Source organism: Bombina bombina, chromosome 1 (genome assembly GCF_027579735.1).
Source record: "Bombina bombina isolate aBomBom1 chromosome 1, aBomBom1.pri, whole genome shotgun sequence".
Lineage (NCBI taxonomy): Eukaryota > Metazoa > Chordata > Amphibia > Anura > Bombinatoridae > Bombina > Bombina bombina.
In genome coordinates, this window is record NC_069499.1 from 399,570,968 (window position 1) to 399,584,316 (window position 13,349).

The following is a 13,349-nucleotide window of genomic DNA, read 5'->3' on the forward strand; positions in this document are numbered from 1 at the left end:
AGAGTTTGAGGGGTTGTTTTTTCCACTTCTATTTTCTCAGAATATTTATTTAATTAATTAATTAACTTTTTTAACAAATCAATGATCACTTGCTGTCTAATGGGAGTATATGATCCCTCCATGTGTCCCTGGCTTTGGGCTGTGAGAACTATATGAAAAAATATGAGCTAAAATTGTTGGCGGTTGAGGTATCGGGAGCATTGTTTTTCTCAGTACCAAGGGCAACACAAATGCTAAATAGGACTCTGGGTATATTATATTATTACATTAGGTTGTGAGGGTATGTTACATTATTACACTGAGTTTTGTAAGTATAAGATATTATTACACTGAGTCATGTGGATATAGTATGTTATTACACTGGGCCATGAGGGTAAATTATATTATTACACTGGATTATATATGTTTATGATATTTTTACACTTGGTCATGTGGATATATTATGTTATTACACTGGTCCATGAGGGTAAATTATATTATTACATTGGGTTATGTGTGTATATGATATTATTACACTAGGTCATATGGGGATAATGATATTTGTAGACTCAGTCATGTAAGTATATAATAATATTACACTGGATTATGTGTGTATATGATATTATTACACTGGGTTATGTGTGTATATGATATTAATATACTGTCATGTGAGTGTATGATATTATTACACTGACTCATTAGGGCATATGATATTTTTACACTTGGTTATGTGAGTATAGGATTTTATTACACTGGGTTATGTGCGTATAGGATAATATTGCACTGGTTCATGTGAGTATATTATATTTTTTCACTGGGTTATGTGAGTATATGATATTATTACACTGGGTCATGTGAGTATATGATATTTTTACACTGGGCCATGTGAGTATATGACAGGGCTCAACAAAGCTAGGAGCCAGGGAGCCGCTGGCTCCTAGCATTCTATCCTTGGCTCCTAACTTTTGGGGTTATTCTTCATATTTCTATATACAAATACCACTGTCTGGCTCCTAAATAGTCTTACTGGCTCCTAATTTTTAAACAGATTTGTCGAGCACTGGTATATGATATTTTTACACTGGGTTATGTGCGTATAGGACAGGGCTCCACAAACCCAGGAGCCTGGGAGTCACTGGCTCCTAGAATTTTACCCCTGGCTCCTAACTTATTGGGTTATTCTCCATATATCTATTTAAAAATAACACGGTCTGCCTCTTAAAATGTGCCTGGCTCCTAAATATTATTACTGGCTCCTACATTTTAAAAAGATTTGTCAACCCCTGGTATAGGATAATATTACACTGGTTCACGTGGGCATATAATATTATTACACTGGCTTATGTGCGTATATGATATAATTACACTGTGGGCATATGATATTTTTGCACTTGGTCATGTGAGTATATTATATAATTACACTGGGTCATGTGAATATATGATATTATTATGCTGAGTCATGTGAGTATATGACATTATTATGCTGAGTCATTTGAGTATATGATATTATTATGCTGAGTCATGTGAGTATATGATATTTTTATACTGGGTTATGTGCGTATAGGATATTATTACACTGGTTCATGTGAGTATAGAATATTATTACACTGGGTCATGTGAGTATAGGATATTATTATGCTGAGTCATGTGAGTATAGGATAGTATTACACTGGCTTATTAGGGCATATGATATTTTTACACAGGGTCTGTGAGTATAGGATATTATTACAATGGGTCATGTGAGTATATGATATTTTTACACTGGGTTATGGGCGTATAGGATAATATTACACTGGTTCATGTGGGCATATGATATAATTACACTGTGGGCATATGATATTTTTGCACTTGGTCATGTGAGTATATGATATTATTAAACTGGGTCATGTGAGTATATGAAAATATTACACTGGGTCATGTGGGCATAGGATATTATTACACTGGGTCATGTGGGGATATGATATAATTACACTGTGGGCATATGATATTTTTGCACTTGGTCATGTGTGTATATGATATTATTACACTGGGTTATGTGCGTATAGGATATTATTACACTAGGTTATGTGCGTATATGATATTATTACACTGGGTCATGTGGGAACAGGATAATATTACACTGGGTCTTGTGAATATATGATATTATTACACTGGGTTATGTGCGTATAATATATTATAATATTACACTGGGTCTTGTGAATATATGATATTATTACACTGGGTTATGTGCGTATAGGATGTTATTACACTGGGTCATGTGGGCATATGATATTATTACACTGGGTTATGTGGGAACATGATAATATTACACTGGGTCTTGTGAATATATGATATTATTACACTGGGTTATGTGTGAATATGATAATATTACACTGGGTCATGTGGAAACATGATAATATTACACTGGGACTTGTGAATATATGATATTATTACACTGGGTTATGTGTGAATATGATAATATTACACTGGGACTTGTGAATATATGATATTATTACACTGGGTTATGTGCGTATTTGATATTATTACACTGGGTTATGTGTGTATATGATAATATTACACTGGGTCATGTGGAAACATGATAATATTACACTGGGTCTTGTGAATATATGATATTATTACACTGGGTTATGTGTGTATATGATAATATTACACTGGGTCTTGTGAATATATGATATTATTACACTGGGTTATGTGCGTATATGATATAATTACACTGGATCATGTGGACATATATTTTTACACTGGGTCATGTGAGCATATGAAATTATTCATGAAGCAGACAAGAAGAAAAAGCTGAGTCCCATAGTATATGCAATCCTTAGTTTATTGGATCTGAGCCATAGGGTACAAAGAAGTTGTGCGGGTAAATAATATTATTAAACTTGATGGGCCATGGACCATATGATGCTAGTTGTAAGGGTTAATATCCCTCCCTGCAGCTAAAAGGTTAAGACCTGCTATGATTTTTTTTACCACCATGCTACTACGTATTTGGTTTGAGTTTCTAGTGGGGCTTCTGTTTCTGTTCATTTCCTTGACATATTCTTTAAAGTTCATTGCCAGATTTTATTTCAGACAGTTGTTTTGTCTATACTAAGTTATCCCATTAACTATATCATTATTGCTGTGGTTCCAACAACATTTATCATCCAGGATATGAGTTAATAAATCATAGAAAGGAGAACTTTATCTCAACAGAGTAACTATAAATTTATTTACTGAGTGGTTTTATCTTGGAAAGCTTAATTTGCAGTAAAATCTGTCTTAGCTCTTTTATAGAAATGTTGGCGTTTTGCTTCTGTTGTTTTTTTTTCTTTTCATTTGTTGCATCAAAAGGGATGTTTCTCTGTTTCGTTTCATGCTTTGAAGGTGTGTCCCTGATCACCAATAAGCAACAGCCAATAAGCAAATTTATCATTTATGGACAGACTTTCTTTTTAGTTTCAACAAAATTTGTATAAGCATATTTATACATTATACTGTATATGTTTATAAACCAAAAAAGGATAAGAGGAGCAACAAAGATTTGTTTTGTCTGTTATAAACATAAAACCTATTATATTTGAAAAATAATATTGATCAGCATCTTCTAAGTTAAGTATTACAGAGACCTGTACAACAATTATTATGCTCTTACTCTCAGTCTTATACAAGGTTGAACATTAACTTTAGGAATATGGTTTAATTTTTTTAATAGTTCAAGATAGGGTTGCCATCTTTAGTTCAATTCAAATCCGAACCCTCTTGCGCCGTGCACAGCAAATATTTTTTTGCAGAATACATACTATGTATAATAGGAAATAAACAGAAACTCGTACATAGATATTCACACTCTTACACACTCTCTATCTAACACAAACTTTATCACACACACATGCTCACACTCCCAGACACACTCACTCTCACACACACACCCTAACACACCAGCACACACTCACACACTCATACTCTCTCTCACACACACTCTTCCTCTCTCACACACACACAGAGACACTCACACTCTCACACACTAACACACACAAATACACTTCCACACATGGACACACTTCCACACAAAGACACACGCAAAAGAGAAATAACTGTAAGCAAATGCAGTATGTTAAAAAAAGGAAAATGTCACATTTTTTTGACTGTGGCTGTTTCCCACCAAACCCGGTCATTTGCATGTCTGGATCTGACCCAGCTTGAAACCCGGACACACAAGTGTAAACCTGAACTGGTTGAACACATAGACCAGCTAGAAAGAACTGTTAGTCCTTAAAGGGACACTGAACCCAATTTTTTTCTTTTGTGATTCAAGAGCATGCAATTTTAAGCAACTTTCTAATTTACTCCTATTATCAAGTTTTCTTTATTCTCTTGGTATCTTTATTTGAAAAGCAAGAATGTAAATTTAGATGCCAGTGTTCTAAAATAAGTTGTCTACCATAGGAATGTGTCCACCACGTCACTTCCGGTGGACACATTCAGCTGCTGGAGGTTTGTGGCGCTCACTAGAGGCCCAACCTCCTACAAACAGCTGATTGATGAAATATATGCCACACCACACTGAGCGCACGTTACTGGTTGCAAAATCAGACGGAACAAGCTATCTGTGATCGGATTTTGTAACCAGAAAGTGCGCCAGACGAGTTGCAGAATCTGTACACCACAACACAACAGCTGCAACGACTTGCACAGCTATTAACCCCTTATACTCAGTCAACAAGTTCAGCCAGTCCCTTCACTGTGTAACAATCTGAGGGGGGAGTATTTGAAACAAGTTATCTCTTTTTGTGAGTCTCAGTCAGCCCTCTGTCAATCATCTTTTCTTATTCGCAAAAATAGATAACTTGTTTTAAATACTCCCCCCTCAGATTGTTACACAGTGAAGGGACTGGCTGAACTGGTGGACTGAGTATTAGGGGTTAATAGCTGTGCAAGTCGTTTCAGCCGTTATGTGGTTGTGTATAGATTCTGCGACCCGTCTGGTGCACTTTCTGGTTACAAAATCCGATGACAGACAGCTTGTTCCGTCTGATTTTGCAACTAGTAACATGTGCTCAGGAATTTGGTGCCATATATTTCCTTGACCCGTGTAAATCAGCTGTTTTAAGGAGGTTGGGCCTCTAGCGCATGCTCAGTGAGCGCCACAAACCTCAAGCAGCTGATTCACGTCACCGGAAGTGACGTGGTAGACACATTCCTACATGGTAGACAACTTATTTTAGAACACTGGCCCATTTTTGGTGAACAACCTGGGTTGTTCTTGCTGACTGGTGGATAAATTCACCCACCAATAAACATGTGCTGTCCAGGGTCTGAACCAAAAATTGTCTGGCAACTTAGCTTAGATGCCTTCTTTTTCAAATAAACATAGCAAGTGAACGAAGAAAAATTGATAATAGGAGTAAATTAGAAAGTTGCTTAAAATTGCATGCTCTATCTGAATCACGAAAGAAAAAATGTGGGTTCAGTGTCCCTTTAACAAACATAACTAGCAATCCAATCAGCAGCAGTGATCGTATGATTCTGATTGTCCCACTGTTAGTTTCCAATCTGAGCTAGTAATTCTCTGTGGCCTCCAAGCGAATTGCAGGGCCACTAGTGCTAAAATTAAAGTAAATTAGTAATGTTTCTACCTGTATGTCTTTTTTAATATATGTACCTAGGTTAGCTATAATTTTAGAAGATATATGGTTCTCAGCACACATTTTCTGAACAATTCAAAGTATAGATGTTTCTACAATAGTTACATTTTTGTTTTGTTTTTTGCAAAAAAATATTTAAAAGGTGGTCTATATTAAATGTATTGATATATCAATAAGATGACATGATATAACTTTATCTAGTCTTAATAAAGCTAGCCCTTGGCAGTCAATGCTGGACAGCACTATTTTAAGAGGATTTAATTTATTCAGCAGCTCTTAATCTTTATTGTGTTTATGTTCCCCATGACATTTATTCTGTCAATATAATTATACTAAAATGTTAATATTTGAATATTCAACTATAACAATTGAATATTTCATTTGTATATTGAGCCCCATAGACTTACATTGGAGTCTCTGAGAATCAACACTCTAGCTGAATTCAATATTCAAATTTAATTTGATATTCTAATGTTACTTTCAATAATGTGTGAAGTTTTCAGTTGCTTACAAATATGAACTACAATTTACGACCAAGAAATTCAGCCGATGTTTGTTATGTTTTTAATGAAGGTACTGATAATCTGATATTATTTACTAAGGCCTAGATTTAGAGTTGGGCGGTAGCCGTCAAAACCAGCGTTAGAGGCTCCTAACGCTGGTTTTTACCGCCCGCTGGTATTTGGAGTCAGTCATGAAAGGGTCTAACGCTCACTTTGCAGCCGCTACTTTTCCATACCACAGATCCCCCTACGCCATTTGCGTATCCTTTTCAATGGGATCTTTCTTACGCCAGTATTTAGAGTCTTGGCTGAAGTGAGCGTTAGAAATCTAACGACAAAACTCCAGCCGCAGAAAAAAGTCAGTAGTTAAGAGCTTTCTGGGCTAACGCCGGTTTATAAAGCTCTTAACTACTGTGCTCTAAAGTACACTAACACCCATAAACTACCTATGTACCCCTAAACCGAGGTCCCCCCACATCGCCGCCACTCTGTTAAAAATTTTTAACCCCTAATCTGCGCTCCGTACACCGCCGCCAGCTACGTTATCCCTATGTACCCCTAATCTGCTGCCCCTAACACCTCCGACACCTATATTATATTTATTAACCCCTAATCTGCCGCCCCCGCTATCGCTGGCACCTGCATATTATTATTAACCCCTAATCTGCCGCTCCGTACACCGCCGCAACCTACATTATACCTATGTACACCTAATCTGCTGCCCCTAACACCCCCGACCCCTATATTATATTTATTAACCCCTAATCTGCCCCCCACAACGTCGCCTCCACCTACCTACAATAATTAACCCCTAATCTGCCGACCGGATCTCACCGCTACTATAATAAATGTATTAACCCCTAAAGCTAAGTCTAACTCTAACCCTAACACCCCCCTAACTTAAATATAATTTAAATCTAACGAAATAAATTAACTATTATTAAATAAATTATTCCTATTTAAAGCTAAATACTTACCTGTAAAATAAACCCTAATATAGCTACAATATAAATTATAATTATATTGTAGCTATTTTAGGATTAATATTTATTTTACAGGCAACTTTGTAATTATATTAACCAGGTACAATAGCTATTAAATAGTTAATAACTATTTAATAGTTACCTAGTTAAAATAATTACAAAATTACCTGTAAAATAAATCCTAACCTAAGTTACAATTAAACCTAACACTACACTATCAATAAATTAATTAAATACAATACCTACAATTATCTACAATTAAACCTAACACTACACTATCAATAAATTAATTAAATACAATACCTACAAATAAATACAATGAAATAAACTAACTAAAGTACAAAAAATAAAAAAGAACTAAGTTACAAAAAATAAAAAAATATTTACAAACATTAGAAAAATATTACAACAATTTTAAACTAATTACACCTACTCTAAGCCCCCTAATAAAATTACAAAGCCCCCCAAAATAAAAAAATGCCCTACCCTATTCTAAATTTAAAAAGTTCAAAGCTCTTTTACCTTACCAGCCCTGAAAAGGGCCCTTTGCGGGGCATGCCCCAAAGAATTCAGCTCTTTTGCCTGTAAAAAAAAACATACAATACCCCCCCCCAACATTTTAACCCACCACCCACATACCCCTAATCTAACCCAAACCCCCCTTAAATAAACCTAACACTAAGCCCCTGAAGATCTTCCTACCTTATCTTCACCACGCCGGGTTCACCGATCGATCCAGAAGAGCTCCTCCGATGTCTTGATCCAAGCCCAAGCGGGGGGCTGAAGATGTCCATGATCCGACTGAAGTCTTCATCCAAGCGGGAGCTGAAGAGGTCCATGATCCGGCTGAAGTCTTCTATCAAGCGGCATCTTCAATCTTCTTTCTTCCGGATCCATGTTAATCCCGCCGACGCGGAACATCCATCTTCACCGACGACTTCCCGATGAATGACGGTTCCTTTAAGGGACGTCATCCAAGATGGTGTCCCTCGAATTCCGATTCGAATTAAGGTAGGAAAATTCTGATTGGCTGATAGAATCAGCCAATCAGAATCAAGTTCCGATCAGCCAATAGAATGCAAGCTCAATCTGATTGGCTGATCGGATCAGCCAATCGGATTGAACTTGATTCTGATGTTCCGCGTCGGCGTGATGAACATGGATCCGGAAGAAAGAAGATTGAAGATGCCGCTTGATAGAAGACTTCAGCCGGATCATGGACCTCTTCAGCTCCCGCTTGGATGAAGACTTCAGTCGGATCATGGACATCTTCAGCCCCCCGCTTGGGCTTGGATCAAGACATCGGAGGAGCTCTTCTGGATCGATCAGTGAACCCGGCGTGGTGAAGATAAGGTAGGAAGATCTTCAGGGGCTTAGTGTTAGGTTTATTTAAGGGGGGTTTGGGTTAGATTAGGGGTATGTGGGTGGTGGGTTGTAATGTTGGGGGGGGTATTGTATGTTTTTTTTACAGGCAAAAGAGCTGAATTCTTTGGGGCATGCCCCGCAAAGGGCCCTTTTCAGGGCTGGTAAGGTAAAAGAGCTTTGAACTTTTTAAATTTAGAATAGGGTAGGGCATTTTTTTATTTTGGGGGGCTTGTTATTTTATTAGTGGGCTTAGAGTAGGTGTAATTAGTTTAAAATTGTTGTAATATTTTTCTAATGTTTGTAAATATTTTTTTATTTTTTGTAACTTAGTTCTTTTTTATTTTTTGTACTTTAGTTAGTTTATTTCATTGTATTTATTTGTAGGTATTGCATTTAATTAATTTATTGATAGTGTAGTGTTAGGTTTAATTGTAGATAATTGTAGGTATTGTATTTAATTAATTTATTGATAGTGTAGTGTTAGGTTTAATTGTAACTTAGGTTAGGATTTATTTTACAGGTAATTTTGTACTTATTTTAACTAGGTAACTATTAAATACTTATTAACTATTTAATAGCTATTGTACCTGGTTAATATAATTACAAAGTTGCCTGTAAAATAAATATTAATCCTAAAATAGCTACAATATAATTATAATTTATATTGTAGCTATATTAGGGTTTATTTTACAGGTAAGTATTTAGCTTTAAATAGGAATACTTTATTTAATAATAGTTAATTTATTTAGTTAGATTTAAATTATATTTAAGTTAGGGGGGTGTTAGGGTTAGAGTTAGACTTAGCTTTAGGGGTTAATACATTTATTATAGTAGCGGTGAGATCCGGTCGGCAGATTAGGGGTTAATTATTGTAGGTAGGTGGAGGCGATTAGGGGTTAATAAATATAATATAGGGGTCGGCGGTGTTAGGGGCAGCAGATTAGGGGTACATAGGTATAATGTAGGTTGCGGCGGTGTACGGAGCGGCAGATTAGGGGTAAATAATAATATGCAGGTGTCAGCGATAGCGGGGGCGGCAGATTAGGGGTTAATAAATATAACATAGTGGTCGGCGATGTTAGGGGCAGCAGATTAGGGGTACATAGGGATAACGTAGCTGGCGGCGGTGTACGGAGCGGCAGATTAGGGGTTAATAATAATATGCAGGTGTCAGCGATAGCGGGTGCGGCAGATTAGGGGTTAATAAATATAACATAGTGGTCGGCGATGTTAGGGGCAGCAGATTAGGGGTACATAGGGATAACGTAGCTGGCGGCGGTGTACGGAGCGGCAGATTAGGGGTTAATAATAATATGCAGGGGTCAGCGATAGTGGGGGCAGCAGATTAGGGGTTAATAAGTGTAAGGTTAGGGGTGTTTAGACTCGGGGTTCATGTTAGGGTGTTAGGTGCAGACTTAGGAAGTGTTTCCCCATAGGAAACAATGTAGCTGCGTTAGGAGCTGAACGCTGCTTTTTTGCAGGTGTTAGGTTTTTTTTTCAGCTCAAACAGCCCCATTGTTTCCTATGGGGAAATCATGCACAAGCACGTTTTTGAAGCTGGCCGCGTCCGTAAGCAACGCTGGTATCTAGAGTTGCAGTGGCGGTAAATATGCTCTACGCTCCCTTTTTGGAGCCTAACGCAGCCCTTCTGTGAACTCTAAATACCAGCGGTATTTAAAAGGTGCGGGAGAAAAAAAGCCAGCGTAGCTAACGCACCCCTTTGGCCGCAGAACTCTAAATCTAGCCATAAGAATCTTAGGAATCAGATGGACAATTTTAACTGCTCATACAATGAAAGAGATAAAATTGGACATCTGATTCCACTGAAAAAAAAAATAAGAATAGGAAATACATTCTTTATCTTTGTTTGTAGTTACCACTTTTATTAACAGTAGTAAATATTACCCCTTTATCCCAGCATGCAAGTAATTGGTTTGCAATTGCAGTTCTGATGCTACAGTCTAAATCATCTCAATCAGTATAGATAACAGACAATTAAAGGACACTAATGTAATCAATAGAACAGTTCTTTCCACTACTCTCAGTGCTATTTATATAATGGTGAAGACTTTTAGTGTCTTAGATTTTTCTTTTTATTACTTTTATGCTGTAGTTTTCATTTTCTTCTTATAAAATAGTTCATTTCTAAAACCTAAAGACGTCGATTGTAAGACTTGTTATCAAAAAATCACAATATTTATAGCAAAAAAAAAATTATTAAATTATTGCTCGAGAAATTGTATGTAAAAATTATAAGCAGAAAAATATATAGGCCGTAAATGATACTATACTATATTAAATACATCTAGTAGCAATGTTAAATGTGTTTTTTCTTGAGTGACTTGCATGAAACACTATTATCACTAAAGGGACGTGAAACCCTTTTTTTTTCTTTCCTGATTCAGATAGATTATACAATTTTAAACACATTTCTAATTTACTTCTGGTATCTTTAAGTTGCTTCATTCTCTTGGTATTCTTTGTAGACAGCAATGCACTACTGTGAGTTAGCTAAAAGCCAATGACAAGAGTCATAAATTTGCAGCCACCAATCAGCAGCTTCTGAGCCTACCTAGGTATACTTTTCAATAAAGGATACAAAGAGAAAAAAAAACTAATTAGTTAATAGAAATACATTGGAAAGTTATTTAAATGGACTTAAAACCCCAATTTTTTCTTTCATGATTCAGATAGAACATACCATTTTAAAAGACTTTCCAATTTACTTCTATTATCACCTTCTCTTGATTTTCTTGTTATCCTTTGTTGAAAAGCAGGGATGAAAGTCCAGGAGTGTGCACGTGTCTGCAGCACTATATGGCAGAAGTTTTGCAACAATGTAATACATTAGCAAGAGCACTAGATGGCAGCACTATTTCCTGTCATGTAGGGCAGTGTTTTTCAACCAGTGTGCCATGGCACACTAGTGTGCCCTGAGAGATCCTCAGGTGTGCCGCGGCAGACTGACAACAGTGCGGGGGTGTCCCTCTTTCAAATTTTTAAATATTGGTAGATATGCGACAGGCTCATCAGGCATCAAAACCATGAAATTGACATTGATTCACAGGCAATCATTACGATTGTTTGTGAATGAATGTAAATATGTCATGTATAGTTTGTAGGAGGCATGGCATGACAGCACAGTACAGTGTGTGTGTGTGTATATATATATATATACTGTATATATATCCTGTATTAGGCTACAATGTGTGATTTTGTAAAATTTTGGGATGGTGGTGTGCCACGGGATTTTTTAATGTAAAAAAGTGTGCCACGGCAAAAAAAAGGTTGCAAATCACTGATGTAGGGCTTCAGACATGTGCATGCTACCTATCTAGATAGCTCTAGATAAAGAATAACATGAGAACTAATCAAATGCGATAATAGAAGGAAATTGGAAACTTTAATAAAAAAAAAAATTGTATTCTCTATCTGAATCATGAAGGAAAAAATGTGTTTCATGTCCCTTTAACACCAAAATTAGTTTTCTTCTAAAGAAACGGTAATGCAAATCAGTGAATCATTAACTATATTAATATCAGTTCGTGTTGAATACGGACTTTGTATTGCAGTAATGTCTATTGTAAAGGATATTAGCTGTATTCACTCAAGCTGCACTAATCTAAAATCTTTTTATGACTATACTTAGGTATTGTATTGCAGCTCTTGCTGGCAGTCAAGGGGTTAAATCATTGTGTAAAGCAGAACGTTTTAAGGAAAGAATTGTTGACCAGTTGTCGGAATTCGCTTAATCTACTGCAATAAAATAGACATGTGATTGTATTTTCCATTCAGGCCATGCGTTTTCCATTAGTACTCCATGACTAGCTGTACAATATCTAGCAGTTTAACTGTCAGTATGAAGCTTGGTGCAGGTTGTATTAATTCTGAGTGTTTTACTGTATGATGTAGCAAGCTTCCTTGTGAATTCATACCATGGCTTCTGACCCAAGGCAAGACAACCATAATGGTTTATAGGTTTTCACTAATGTGGTGTGGCAGGTTAGGGGGAAAGGGTGCATTGTCCCTGCTGTTCGGCAATATGTTTCATCTGCATAATTGAGTTCATGTTGAAATATTTAAGTGTTTAAGCTATAGACTTCTTTTTTGTTGATGGGATGGAAGTTCATGCTCCGTTCATTGTGAAAGATGTGCTCTGATCTTTGATTCCAAAGGAAGAAAAGGGAATTTTTTTAGTCTGTTATAGCCAGGAGCAACATCTGCCAATAAAAGTGAAAGTCTTGAGATAAATATGACTTCTCTACACAGAATATACACAAGACCTCACAGATCTTTGAGCTAAAGAGCATGGCTAATCTTTTATTATAGATCCTTATGCAGATGAGTACACCACTGTGCTCTAGGCAGATACATATGTTTTGCCACTGGTTTTGTCCAGCAAAACATATTCTCCAACTGTACAGAAAATTCTTATTCTTATATAGTTAGCTTTATTTTGCTTTCTTTAAACTTTTTCCGAATATTATCGTCTTTTTTTTTTTTTTACTTTGCATCCCATCTCATTTGTTGTAATCATGGTCCCTGATATTCAAATGATTCTTCAGCTCTGAGAGAATTTGTAGTTCAGACTTCACAGGGGCTGAACTCACTGACTGCTCACAAGAAAAAGGGTGGAACTCTCCAGCACTATGAGATCTCTCTCATTTCTGTGGCGCTGATATTTAAATGATTCTCCAGCTTGGAGGGAAATTGTACTGAATGCTCAAAAGAAAAAGGGTGGACCTCTAGCACTGCAAACTCTCTCTTATTTTTGTATGTGAAGAAGAGACAAGACTAGTGCAAAATAGCATTGCATGATATGACATTTTTGTTACACTTTCAATTTAAGCTTTGTATTTTATATTACTATACATTTCAGATTGAGTACT

At 36.4% G+C, this 13,349-nt stretch overlaps 1 protein-coding gene across 1 annotated transcript in view; it reads left to right on the forward strand.

Moving 5' to 3' along the window:
• The window catches only part of FMNL2 (formin like 2), a 557,440-nt gene that overhangs the window by 87,734 nt on the left and 456,357 nt on the right, over positions 1-13,349 (forward strand). The window lies entirely within an intron of this gene.